Source organism: Ambystoma mexicanum, chromosome 5q (genome assembly GCF_040938575.1).
Source record: "Ambystoma mexicanum isolate Mex_15411 chromosome 5q, UKY_AmexF1_1, whole genome shotgun sequence".
NCBI lineage: Eukaryota > Metazoa > Chordata > Amphibia > Caudata > Ambystomatidae > Ambystoma > Ambystoma mexicanum.
This window is the reverse complement of record NC_090933.1, coordinates 620,165,775-620,178,997: the sequence shown is the minus strand read 5'-3', so window position 1 is coordinate 620,178,997 and position 13,223 is coordinate 620,165,775. Positions and strand designations below refer to the sequence as shown.

The 13,223-nt window shown below is 41.4% G+C and overlaps 1 protein-coding gene across 1 annotated transcript in view; it reads left to right on the top strand.

Moving 5' to 3' along the window:
- TOX (thymocyte selection associated high mobility group box) overlaps positions 1 to 13,223 on the top strand; it is a 526,628-nt gene that overhangs the window by 508,328 nt on the left and 5,077 nt on the right. The window lies entirely within an intron of this gene.

The window sequence follows — 13,223 nt, the reverse complement described above, 5'->3', positions numbered from 1 at the left end:
CACGGGGTGTCATGCTGCGGTCACCTGTTTTCCAGGTTGGGGTCTCCGGATTTCCTCATTGGAGGATGGCTATCTCCTTTTTGGTTTCCCTCTATGGTTTTGTATTTCCTCTTGCCAGTCAAATGCAGTGAGAGACTAGAGCGTTCACTCCGGTTCTCTGGACTAATCTTCATCCTCCTGGTCATCTTCTCCACAGTACTTGTATTGAAGTTGTATGGGAAAGAGTTTCTATATTCAGGGCCGCTATTCAGATCTAACAAGCCAGGTTGGTTGACCTTGCATTAGAAGACATTGGAACTGACTGGGAACAGGGGAGGAGAGTTTGGTTTGGGGAAGAAGGCAGGATCTAATAAAGCAGAGGAATACTGAGCTCTCTGGGAATGGTCATCCCTAATCCCATAAGGGGCTCCCTCTCCCATGTGATCCTCCCCCAGTGCACCACCCCCAGGGGGCTATTGTACTGGGGACGCACCGCCCTAGCCCCAGGGGAAAGGTCTCCCCCTAGGAGAGAAGGGACGGCATGCACAGATTTGTCAGTGTTTTTTTTTAAAGACAGCCCTGTGATAGTGTACGTTGCTGCATAATATTGTATTGCTACTCTAAAACACTGCATTTGTTCCATGTTTTTCCGTAAAGTTTAGGTTAGTGTATCTAAATCTCATTTCATTTTGTTGGGGAAGGTGCATCATATTGACAAGTTATTACTTTTGAAAACGTACATGATCACACAGCCAAATGCTTTTAATGGCATACATAGTCCTTTGGCCTGCTGGTTGCATACATCTGTGCAACTGCTGCTTTGCCCATGAGCGAATCCCAAACTCCTTGGCATTCTCTTTTATCACCCTGTTGCTTTATACCAGCTACCCTGTAAGAGAGATGGCTGCAAACTACATTATCTCACCTATTTTACACAGTTTCTGCCTGCTACACAATACACTCTGCTTAGCCTCTTCCTTTCTTTCCTCTTAAATAATGAATATTCAAAGTAGTTGATTTTTATGCAAAGTAGGGGTCAATAGTTCCATCCAGTCTGTACAGCTACGATTCGGATTGCATTATATATTGGCACCTACGGGAGACAGCTCACCAATCCAGAGGCTGGAAATGCAAGCTATATCCGCAATTAGTCATGCACATTTCATGCGGGCCCACTGCGCCTCTGCCTAGCCTTCACCCTATCCTTTGAGGCAGTGCCACAGTCCGAGTCTCCACTGGATGCCACATGTAAGCGGATTCAATTCAACACTACAGCTAAGTCAATGCCTAGTCTGGGATTCTGAGGGAAACCCTTATTGATATATTTTTATGTCCAGTTTGTTTACTCTGGATGACAACCCTTATATAACACCCCTCTCTTAGAATCCCCCTGACCCCACTGAGCCAAGAAGTAGGTTTGTTTTGCAAATTAAAAGGTTTATTTGAAAATTAAACAATATATATATATATCACACTTTTATAATAAATTAATGTTTGATAGCACACTTGTGAAGATGATAGTGATCAACAATGGATAATGTTACAGTGGTACACTCTTTTTGATGGCTTAGAAGTGATATAGAGAGGATAAAGTAGCTGAGAATGCTTTTATGGCTTCAAGGACAATGCAATGATGAATGAAAATGCAGTACAGAAAATAAACTTGATATGACTTCAACAAAAGACAATGTAATCACTTTTCTTTGACAATTCACCCCCCCCCCCTCTATGCAAGGTAAAGAGATGGGAGGAAAGCACACAGTTCGCAGGAATGCAATCAAATATAATTCAGTTCCCCCCTAGCAAGCTTGGAGGAAAACAGGTAGGAGTTTTAAACACAGGCAAGATACTTTTATGTGGTTGCAATTAAGTGAAAAATATGCTAAAACGGCTTTTAATTCCCTATAGGGGGTTCAGGGTAGTTGATAGATACTTTGAATCAGTTCAGAGGCACTTTAGCAATGCTCTATGAATGATTGTCAGGTTGCACACGAATTTCAGCAAGGAAAGCAAGGACAAATATTTTTACACGTGGCTGAAATTAAGCAAAATGTCAAATCGTGGCAAATTTAGTTGTGTGCGTCGAGCGCAATTATGGAGGCACTATAAGGAGTAGGAAGTTGGTTCGAGGCTCGTTGGTAAGCTTAGAATCTTAGATTTAAGAAGTTCAATCTCGCTCCTAGCACAAACGGTTCGGGAGATACGGCCGATTTAGTAAAGGTAGCTTTTCGGATTTAAATTTTAAAGCCCAGAATGACAGATGACAGTTTTCAATTTTAAAAATGACGGAATGACACGATTCTAGGAGACAGTTCTAATAGGCTAAAATAGTTTGGATTAGATTATTTTAAACTAAGAGATTGGTTTTGGCACAGTGCTAGCTGGGTACTCACACTACATGGACAGGAATGCGACTTTGTCACCGATCGGGTCAGGATTGGCTGGACTTCTGCTAACAGTTCTTCACATCGATCTGGTCTCTGGTTCTCTCTGGTTCTGGATACAGCACTGCTTTCTGGACACTGCTACAGGTTCTTGCAAAAGTTCTTGGCAAAACTTCAAACAGCTCGCCCGGCTGTTGAATAGTTTGGTTGGTTTTGAGGCCTGCTGAAGAGGATTCAGCTTGTGGATTCAGGCCTCTCTGCTACAAATTCTGGAGTTAATTTCTGGTCTCTGGAGATTGATGGATTTGAAGTCTGGATCTCTGGATGTGAAGTCTGAAGTCTCCCGGCAAAGCGTCCCGCAAGAAAGTGGAAAGTGAATGTCTCTACCTGGGTCTCAATGTGCCTTTTATGTGTTTTGAAAATGGGTGTGTGCCTGAGCCTAGCTAAGCCTGCCCCTCTCACTTATCATTGGCCAAGCTTTCCTCTCTCCCTGGATTGGGGGAAAGAAATGGAGTGTCAGAGTGATGCTGTAGGTTTTATGGTCAGAGGAACCTCCCCTTGTCAAATTGCACACAAATCTATTTCTGACCCAAATACATATTTATCTATGTACCATTTTTCTAATATTATAGGTCCAGTTAACATATTTTCTGTAGCACCAAACCATCCGATCCTTGTCTTTGTACGATGTTGTGTCCTCTTATGACAGAATTCTCCCCTTTTCATCCAGGTAACGACCTCTAAATCTTTCCAGATTTTACACAAATGTGCACCAGGGATATGGGTTTCAGATGATAAAGTGTCAGATTTTTAACATGCATACATTTGGAGTAACAACCTTTTTTTCCGCTACTATCCCCAAGAACATACCACAGGGTCCTAACACCTCTTAAAATGTGCACAGAAAAAGCACACAAATGATGATGTTATTTATATAATTTTGACAAGTCCGCACTGTGAATATCCATCTTTTTAAAATCATGCTCTGGCCCCAGAGGGGTGTGGTTTTCCAAAGCACATGGTGGAATTTCTGGTTTATCCACTTCCCCCAAGCTCAGCTTGCTCTCACAGCCACTGCCCCTCCCAGTTTCTCCCAAGAGGAAGCCATTTTACGACCCCCCCAATATAACATTTGCCTGAGCCAGGGACAGTGCTTTGTTTTAGTTTCCTGTAGTCCCCAGGTGCTCCTCCCCTAATCCAATCAGAGAGGTGTCATCTCCTTTTGGCAGGGGCAGCAGAATGCAGCCAGGCCTGGGAAGAGTTGTTGAGCCAGTTCAACTCCTGTCTGGGGTAGTTGTCAGGCAGAATTCAGCTAAATGTCACTTTAGTTCCCAGTTTTCTACATTCAAATCACACTGACAATTTTTGAACATGCAGCTAGAATGCTGATTCTAAGTTCAAAACTATGACATTTAACAGTTGCAACCTATGTTACACTCAAAAGTAGGTCACTCATTTATTCTAAACATTTCGATTTTAGTGGCTTTACCCCCAAATTCACTTAAGCTGCTGACATCCCCAGTTTTTGTATATAAACATTAAATAATTACTTCCTTCAAGTCATTTCAGAATATAGTTTTACATTGTATCCACCTCTTAGCAAGTCTTTCCTTGGCCTGGTTTGGGTTCATTTGTTCAGTTTTACACAAAAGTCTGGTGGTTTGAAAACGCCGGCTTTCTGATAGTGGTGAGCACCAGTATTGCATCCATTTTTGACATTAAGAAAATAATTCCCCACAGTTCTGGGTTGCTTTTGGCAATCAGCATTGCCATTCCCAATGGTTTCAGGCTACTGTGTGTAGCGCCCAATGGTGGTTTTAGGCAGTGCCCTCCTGTGCTCACAACATAGGCAAAAATGGGTGGCAGCCTATTCTTCATGTTTTCCCTGTGCACTCTCTGGGGAGTTCTGGCCATCATGATGTTTTCAATGCCAGTAATGCACAGTTTTATGGTAGGGCTTGGATGCATGGGTAAAAACATCCCACACACACCTCAACCCCCCAGCGCACGCCCACTCAGCTGCATTTCTCGAGGTCCTCTAAATAGTTATTTACAGTCACGGACGTGTGTAATTCCTTTTCATGGGAGTCATGAATTGTGCAATGCCTAGTTCCCTTAGAAACAAACCAAAAAAAGTATCAACGCCCCAGATGGCAGCTCTGGGGGCTAATAGCAATTAAATACCACTGTTATTTGTGTGCAGAGCTGGAATACTGCACTTGTGCCTAGCTGATGTATTTGATTGTTTTTCTCTCATGTATTATGGTCCCAAGCCATGGATGCACTTAGAGACCAGAGTGGGTAACCAGTGCAGTGAACATTGGTGATTGTATGTGCAGGACATTTTGGGTATATGAAAGATTAGGAGAAGTGCTGCATTTTGAGCAATTTGTAATTGTCTTAGAAGATAGTAATCTTTGGCAAAGGTGGTTGAAAGGCCAAATAGCAAAGGAGGAGAAGGATGGCATCACCAGTCATTGAATATATGTTCCGGTCCCAGGAGCATTAGTTCAGTCTTAGTTGGATGTAGTTGGAGATTGTTGTTGGTCAACCAAACTTTGGCTCCTGTCAGGCAGTACTGAAGATGTTCAAATAGTCTCTTGAGAAAAGGATACTTTCAGAAATAATTGGGTTAGATCATCCTATGAGTGGAACCTAATGTTAAACTTCCGAATAAAAGATATCAACAGCAAAATGCTGATGTTGAAAAAGAGATGCAATACAAAGGAACCCTGTGAGACAGTGCAAGTAACCAGAACTGCGGTTGAGTGAATTTGACGGTTTCACCATTTAATTTCTCCAGGATAGAAAACTTTGAAACCATTCCAGGGTTGATCCAGAGAGCCTGAAAATATCACAAAGTCATGGAAGAAGAATCAAAATGTTAACTGTATAGAATGCAGCAGCCCAATCCACATGGCCTACAAAGATAGGCAGCCATGGTCAGAGTGATATAACAAATCGTCCCACACAGTGACCAGAGCAGTTTCTGTCCCATGGTTAGACCAGAAACATAACTGTTGTGGATCCAGAATTTAATTGCATTCTAGAAAGTCCATCGGTTCTACTTGTACCACCTTTTTGAGAGTCATAGCCATCCAATTTAGCCAAGCTGTAATTGACTATCTCTGTAAGCTCGAACAATGGTTTTTTGATAAGGGGCCTAATGATGGAGGTTTTCACTCCGGAGAGGGCAGTCTCCTTGGTGATGGATGGATTCACCAGGTGTTTGATGGTCTTAGTCAACACCACAGGGTGGACATAAACTACACAGGCTGGAAGTACATCAACTATGGAGCAGGTAGGTTCCATCCTTCTGCATAAAGAAGAGACCCTATCCCTGGCATCTCTTTTAAAGTAAATGAGCATGTCAGTGTTGTTTGAAATTGGGGTTCCACGAAAATTCATGGGTTTTTAAGTAGATCGTATGAATCTTTCCTGTGAGAAAATTAAATTGATTAGCTAAATGTCTTGAGGGTTCCAATGATTGGAAGAAACAAGGAGGACTGATAAATTGGATAAGTCAATTTGATTATGTAGAAACCGATTTGTCCAGAAAAATTACCACACTTTCCTGCAGGATTTTTCTTTTCTGTGGTAGAATGTTTGTGTTCTTAGTTCAGGGGAGTACTGTGGGTTAGTACACTTTTTTTTTATCTGGTGAGGGATTTAAGGAGCAGAACAATCAAGTATCGGTGAAAAGAGTGAAAAGAGTGTTGACATTTGCCAAAGAACGAGTTCACAGATAAATCCTAGTCAAAATTAAGTAGATTAGAATGCAAAGTTTCTGATCTAATTTGTAGTAATGCTTTTTTGGATTGTTGTAGCTCCGCTTCCAAAGGGTGACTGTTTGTTTTTAACTTAATGGGAGCTAGTAATTAGAATGTGGCAAAATGGTCACTCCAGAAAATGGGAACAGTGGAAAGAAGAGTTCATTCAATATTTCTGGAACCTAGGTCATCTCTATGTGAGAGTGGATTACATGTCAGGCTAATAATTCCAATAATCTGCAAAGCTCAGCATATTCAGGATGATCAATCCAAATGTTAAGGTCACCCAAGAGGAGATGTTTATCATCTAGAGGAGAGATAGAAGGGAGAGTTTCCTCCAGCCCAGTTAAGACATTTCTGGCAGGGCTGTGGGGTCAATATATTAAAGCAAACTTTATAATTTCAAAAGGAGTACTTTTTTCTTGATTCCATGATGTGTGCTTCTAGCCTGCACTCATCAACACCACATGTTTTAACTCTATCCTACTCACAAACTCCACTCACAAATTCTCAGAGGGCCACGCACAGAGAGAGAGAGGCCACCAAAATAGTAGAAGAGCATCATAAAAGACTGTTTAAGATTTAATTACATCACCAGCCTGAACAAGCAGCCATCCAAAGCAAAACAGCAAAGCAACTGTTTAAGGGCCAAAGACAAAATAAACTGAGGGGAAAGAAAGGAGGGGAGTAGTAAGTAAGAGAGGAGGGAAGTGAGTACAAAAAAGGGTGCAGACAGAAAGGGTAGCAAAGGGGCATGAACAGAATGGTGGATAGTTTGAGGGTATTTTTGCAGACTGAACCAAATGGATACCATCCAATGCATACATTTCCATAAAAGTACCCAGTATTATTTTCCTACCATTTCTGACCTTACTGTTGCCCATTCAATGTACAAATATCTGCAATTAAGTCATCTATTTTATTGAAAACCATGCTTTATTGTGTTTTGTCATCGTCTGCTATGGTGTGTAACTTGCTGTTTGCAAAGGGGAATGTCGGCCATTTGCACAGCATCTTACTGATTGGTGAACAAATGGCAATCAACCCTATGGGTAAACATTTTTATGGAAACTCCAAAGCGATTACATTTTTTATAATGCCTCTGAGCGCAGATCCTCAAGATCCAACGTCACTTCCTTATTCAATTGCTTGGATCAATTTGGAAAATTTAGCTCTGGTGCTGTTTGCGAAGGCATACTAAACTCACTTGAAATAGTAGAGGGTGATTTTAATGTAAGGTTTGGTAATTGTTTGGTAACTCGGCTGTCAACGAAGAAGTAGATCTAGCACTTAACATACCTGCACCAATCATGACAGATGGGACAATTAATAAACCAGGAGCTAATCTCCTTGCACTTTAACTGATTGTAGTGTGTGTTCAGTAAATGGAAGGCTACCGGTCAATTGAGCAGGGTGTTATACTTTTATCTCTTCAAGGTTCAGGTCAACAATTGATTATTTTATAGTGCATGCGCTCAACTGGAGGTATTTGCAGGATCTAAAAACTGATCAACGTTCAGAGACCGATCATAATGTTTTTTTATGGTAAAAACATCAGTAATCTTCACGCCGACTCAGACACGCTAGGCAGTACTCTAATTGTTAGTACGAAACATTTTAATTGGGCAGCAATGGATAGAGAACTTAGCTCTAACAAGATAATAGTGGCCTGTTTTCCTCTAACGGAGCTTTATTGGACAATCAATGGAACTGACCCAGTGCATTTACGGATTTATAAGAGTATTATAAACATCTGTCAATCTAATATGACCACTCAGTCAAGTAATTGGAAAACCCATAAATCAGCATGGTATAATATGAATGTAGAAACCTGAAGTCCAATCTTCTGATATTAGTGAAGAGTCTAAATCTAAACAATGAAGATTTCGGCCGGGTGAGACGTCTATACAAAAATGCCCTGCTTAATCCCAAGGAGGCATGGAAAATCAAACGCTGGCAAGAACTGGAAGAGGCAGCCAAAAAATCTACAAAAGAGACTTTTGGAAAATCGTTTTACATGGCGCTCGTCCCCGTTGAGCTGACTCAAATGAGTTTCCCACTTCTCTAGCTTGGACTAATCACTATGAAAATAGGTAGTGTCTTAGTTCCATTTTATGTAATAGGTAATAGAGCCTTCCTTGAGTTTCAGGTGGATGAATCCCCCTGGCCCTGACCGGGTGGTGATAGATATATTCAGGAAGGAGAACCCAATCTGGGTGCTGGTATTTACCAAAATCTTTAACGTTTTCTTGGCCAGAAATACTTTTCAAGCTAGCTGGAAGGAATCAACAATAATAGGGATAGTAAAAAAAGGTGAAAAACTAGACCTAAGTTCCTACTGGACAATGTCGGATTGATGCCACGGCACAATGGCTGGGCAGGGCAATCTAATCCTGCATAGCAAAATGGGCAAAAGAAAATTGCATATTGTGTGAGGAGCAATACTGTTTCAGGGCAGGGGTGGGAACCGTAGAACAAGTTGTAAACCTTAGCTTACTCCTAGACAAGTACAGAAAAGGTTACTGTTGTCCAGTTTACCTGGAGTTTAGGGACCTTAGTCAACTGTTTGATAAGGTAAACCGTGAGAAGCTGTGGTTTCTGTTATACTCTATGGGCTTCCCAGTGCCCCTTCTGTTAACAAACATATTTTTACACACAGGATTGAAAGCAGCGGTATGGTTGGACAATGTAGGAAAACTACCCCCCTCGTTTGACATCTTATGTGAGGTCAGGCAAGGCTTTGTCCATGCCCCCATACTGTTCAACCTATGCGTCTGCAATTTGGCAAATGTCCTAAATAAAGTCACAAATGATGTGTCGAGAGTTGGGGGGAGAAACATTAGCATCCTGTCTTATGCCGATGATGCAGTTTTGTTGGCATATACTCTATTAGCATTACAAACTCTTGTCCACGCCTATGTTAAATATGTGGATAGTAGAGATCTGTCAATCAATATAAAGAAATCTAAAGTTATGCATGTCGGTATGCAGACCAAAAACTACCCCCCATCTTAACATCAGGACAAAATCTTGGTTGGGTGGTAAAAATGTACATATTTATGTGTGACCTTTTAACAGTAAGGCTAATTGATCAGACCACATTGAGATCACACAAAACATTTCTCGGGCCTGTGGGGCACTACATAGTTTTAACTGTCAAACCAACAATAGACATTTATCGTGCTAAGCCAGTCGTAACGTGTATTTATGATGCAGAAGTGTGGAGTCTGTGTTCTCCCCAATCGATCCAGGTCAAAGAAAATAGTTTCTTGTGTAGCATTTTGGGGGCGACCAGGAGCTCCTCAACCTAGTTTCTCCATCAATAATTAAGCCTGGATTAGATATTAGATCACATAAATCTGAAACCGGTGTTGTTTTGGCTGAGGATATGAGCACAAACTGAGACTCACCTAACATGTGTAATTCTACAAGAATTGATGTCCTCGGATATCCATAGAACGATTCACTGGATGAATAAACTGGGAAAAATATTTTGTATCCTTAGTTTGCCGGGCATCTATGTTGTCCCAGTAAGTGTATCCAGAGCTGATATCACTTTAGTAAAGGAAAAATACATGGAGCATCAAAGGGAGCAGCGTACCCTTATTGAGATGAAAAATCGGTCGTCTCCAGGTATATTGATTACGGTTTTAGTGGACTTAATGCTGGTTATATGGACTGGTTTAATTGTAAGCGAATATGGAGTGTTCGTTTACATTTGAGGACTGGCCGTCTTTTATCATTGATTGAGATTTGTGGCCAAATATATATGGATCAGAAATTAATTTTTCGCTTTCCTTGTAATGTGATTTTAACTCATGATATGGCTCACTTTCTGCTTATGTCATTTTTGTACAAATCAAGGAAAACGTTTTTAATTCCAGTACTAAGGACATTAAACTGTAGGTTGTTTAATGAAGCATTGCAATGTATACTCTCCTTCCCATCCAGAGAGGTAGGTAACAGTGGCTATTAACCTGTTCTTAGAAGCAGCCCAGCAGTCCCTTGTGGGTATATTGCAAAAGAAATTGTGAATGTAGCAAGGTTTTATTATGGATTTTTAATGGAATCTTTTTGTATAGAGACTTAATAATTCAATGTATTTTTGTTTTTTAGAAGTTTATATTTTGTGTACTGTCTTTTATGGAGCTATGCTTCGAAATAAAGATTAATTCAATCAGCCCCATGTAAACTCTCCAGTTCCCTGATAAAATCTATGTTTAGACCACCCCAAAAGCAGAGTGCGATTTTTCAGTGTAGGCCTCTTTTTACAAAGTAGTGGGATTTGCAATCTTTTACCCCTTGCAATTGTGATTGGTCAGTGTAGAAATTAGTGAGTAGTGATAGGTGGGATGTAGGACAAGTTGGCATGAGCCAACTTGCAGCAGGTCCTGCCCAGCCCTGCTGTCACCACGCACCTCCAATTGTGGGTCTGCCTCATGCTCCACACATGGCCTGGTCTGCCCGAGCCCCCTTCCCCCTGTCTTTTTGCAGGGATTCTGCCATCCATGCTCTGTGTGTCTCCCCCCCCCACATCCCTATCACTGTTTAACAATTACCTGTCAGAGATCTTGCTTGTCCTCCTCCCATCACACTGTGCCCACCTGATACCTCCTATGTCCTGGACCCTTAACCACAACTCCCCAGCAACATGTGGCCAGGCTCTGGTACTTTGACTCTCGGCAAGCTGGCATGCGAGAAGTTGGGGGAGGGTTACTGATGGGTGTCTTGAGGGTTAAACAGATTATTAGCCTTTTGGAAGGGTGGTCAGCTGTGGTATTAAGATAAATGTAGGCCTGTTCCAACGAGTTGTTCAGGTTTGGCAACCATCCACATTTTACAATTTCTCATCAGTATGGTAGCACCTTAAAGCCTAGCCAATCGACGGGCAACAAATGCATTGCTCCAAATTGTGTTGAATCGGATACAGTACACTCCTATTTGGTATGGCAATTTCAAATATTTGTAGAATCATCCCTATGTAGGTCTACCTGTGGCAAGCTTTATCTCTCTGAAGTGTAAATTGCAGTGGACATGGGGGAGTGAGATTTTCTGCTCAGAGCTTAAAGTTCCACCATCCCCCTGCAGTTTATTTGAAGCAATAAACATTGAAAAATAGCTCTGTGTGCCTATGATCCTTTTCTATCCCTTTACTGCAGCAGAGCTCAGAATGGGGTCAGGCAAGAAAATCATTAATATCTGTCAACTTCTTTTATAAGCCAAGGGAAGAATATTTGTATGATATTGCATGGACATATTTCCAATTTCCTTGCTTAATAAACAGTTGCTTTAGAATTTGGATCTAATTTCAAGTTTTTTTTTTAAATCTCACTGAGATTGATGAATAAATCAGTTGCAGAGACAAGCAACATTGATGTCTGCTGAAAATACTGCTTCGGACAGGCAGGAAATGAAATTAGCTCACAAAGATGGGTGGAGATGAAGATCGCCATTCAGTTTGGCTCTGGCTTTCATAGGATCTGTTACAGTGTCGCACACAAACTGTGAGCGATACAAAAATCTAATTAAAGAGTCAATGTCCCTCCTGACATCAAATTAATCTTTATCACATTGCCACTTTTGGTTTCTATCTGGCATGGGAAAATTACATTTTTAGATTGAAGGGATGTCGCAAAACAGTTGCTGATGTTTTCCTGGAGCATTGTGGTCCAAAATATTCAGCTTTGTTTAATTATACTTATGCAACACTTATTCCCTACACTGTGTCTGCATTTATTTCTGTGATTGCGCAGGCCTGCATGCATGTGTGCATGCGTGTGTACAGGTGCATGTTTGTGCCTTTTGCTTCTGGGTTCCACTGCTGGAGACGACCCACATGCATGCGTTTGCCCATTCGCCTGGGCGTGTCTGTTCTATCGCTGTAGATGCATCGGATGCATGGCTGGCGCATATGAATTTGCTAGCAAGCAGAAACCCCAGTGAGGACATTTCATCAGACCTCGTAGCATATTCTCAGACTTGTTTACCGGCAGGAGCTTGTAGACTAGAGGGCATGAGGTCATGTAGCCGGGTTTGCGGTTTTCATGCTCTTTGTTGGCATGTTCGAATTGCGGAAGATCACCAGTAGCTTCAGGTTAATCTCACCTCTAAATAATTATCAATGCCACTGTGCATCAAAGTGCCCAACTGTTGCGTTTCACATATCATTTTGACCGACGCTCGGATCACAGAAATGTGGAGCCCTCGCGGTGGTCTTACTCTGTCCTTCGGGAGAACGTGCATCTTTGTTATAAAGGGAGAGGATTTAGCAAAAAAAGACTTCCGGTTCTACACTGGAAATGTTTCACGTGTGCGTGATTGCCTCGTGGATGGCCGGGCGGGGGGATAGTCAATCATTCAGGACAACTATTATCAATTGAGTTGTCCGGGATCCCAAATCGAAATGAAAAAGGAAAAGGATTTAACAGCAATTAATATTTGACCAGTGTTGCATGACCCATAGATTAAACAACCATCCATGGCTTCATAACTCGGTGGTTAATGCTCAATGAATTTCAGCTACACTGTGCAATGGATCAAGTAAATTCATCCAGCATAACCGAGAATAAACCATTAAGTTACATTCTTACAGCAGTTTAATTGAAGATGTTGGCTCACATTTGTACATATCTAATCATGCATAGAAATCACCACTATTATCACAAATAGTTGTTGTGTGGACGAACATGCTCTGAATATGTATGTAATCCTAGTCCCTTTTTATATGTCCCTTCTGTGTTGACATAGGCTTGTTTTACAACCTTCTTTTAATTACATTTGTTCAGTAGCAAAGTTGCTGGGCTTTGGTTGGATGTCGCTAAGTAAAAAAAAAAAAAGGAAATGCCAATATAAAAAACAGCAGATGGTCCTTTTGTGATTGGATGAAGGGAAAGGTTTCTCGGAACAATGCATGAATAGGTGTAGTCTAATAAAAACACTCCGCCACCTGCTGCCTGCTGCTTTCAAAAAGATTGTGTTGCATATTCTGTGAATTAACTAACAGTGCATCCCTAGCGCTCATGGGAGCATATTCAGAACAACCGTCTTTCTAAGAGGTTGTTGAATGCGTTATCCCTCAATGGATATCTGA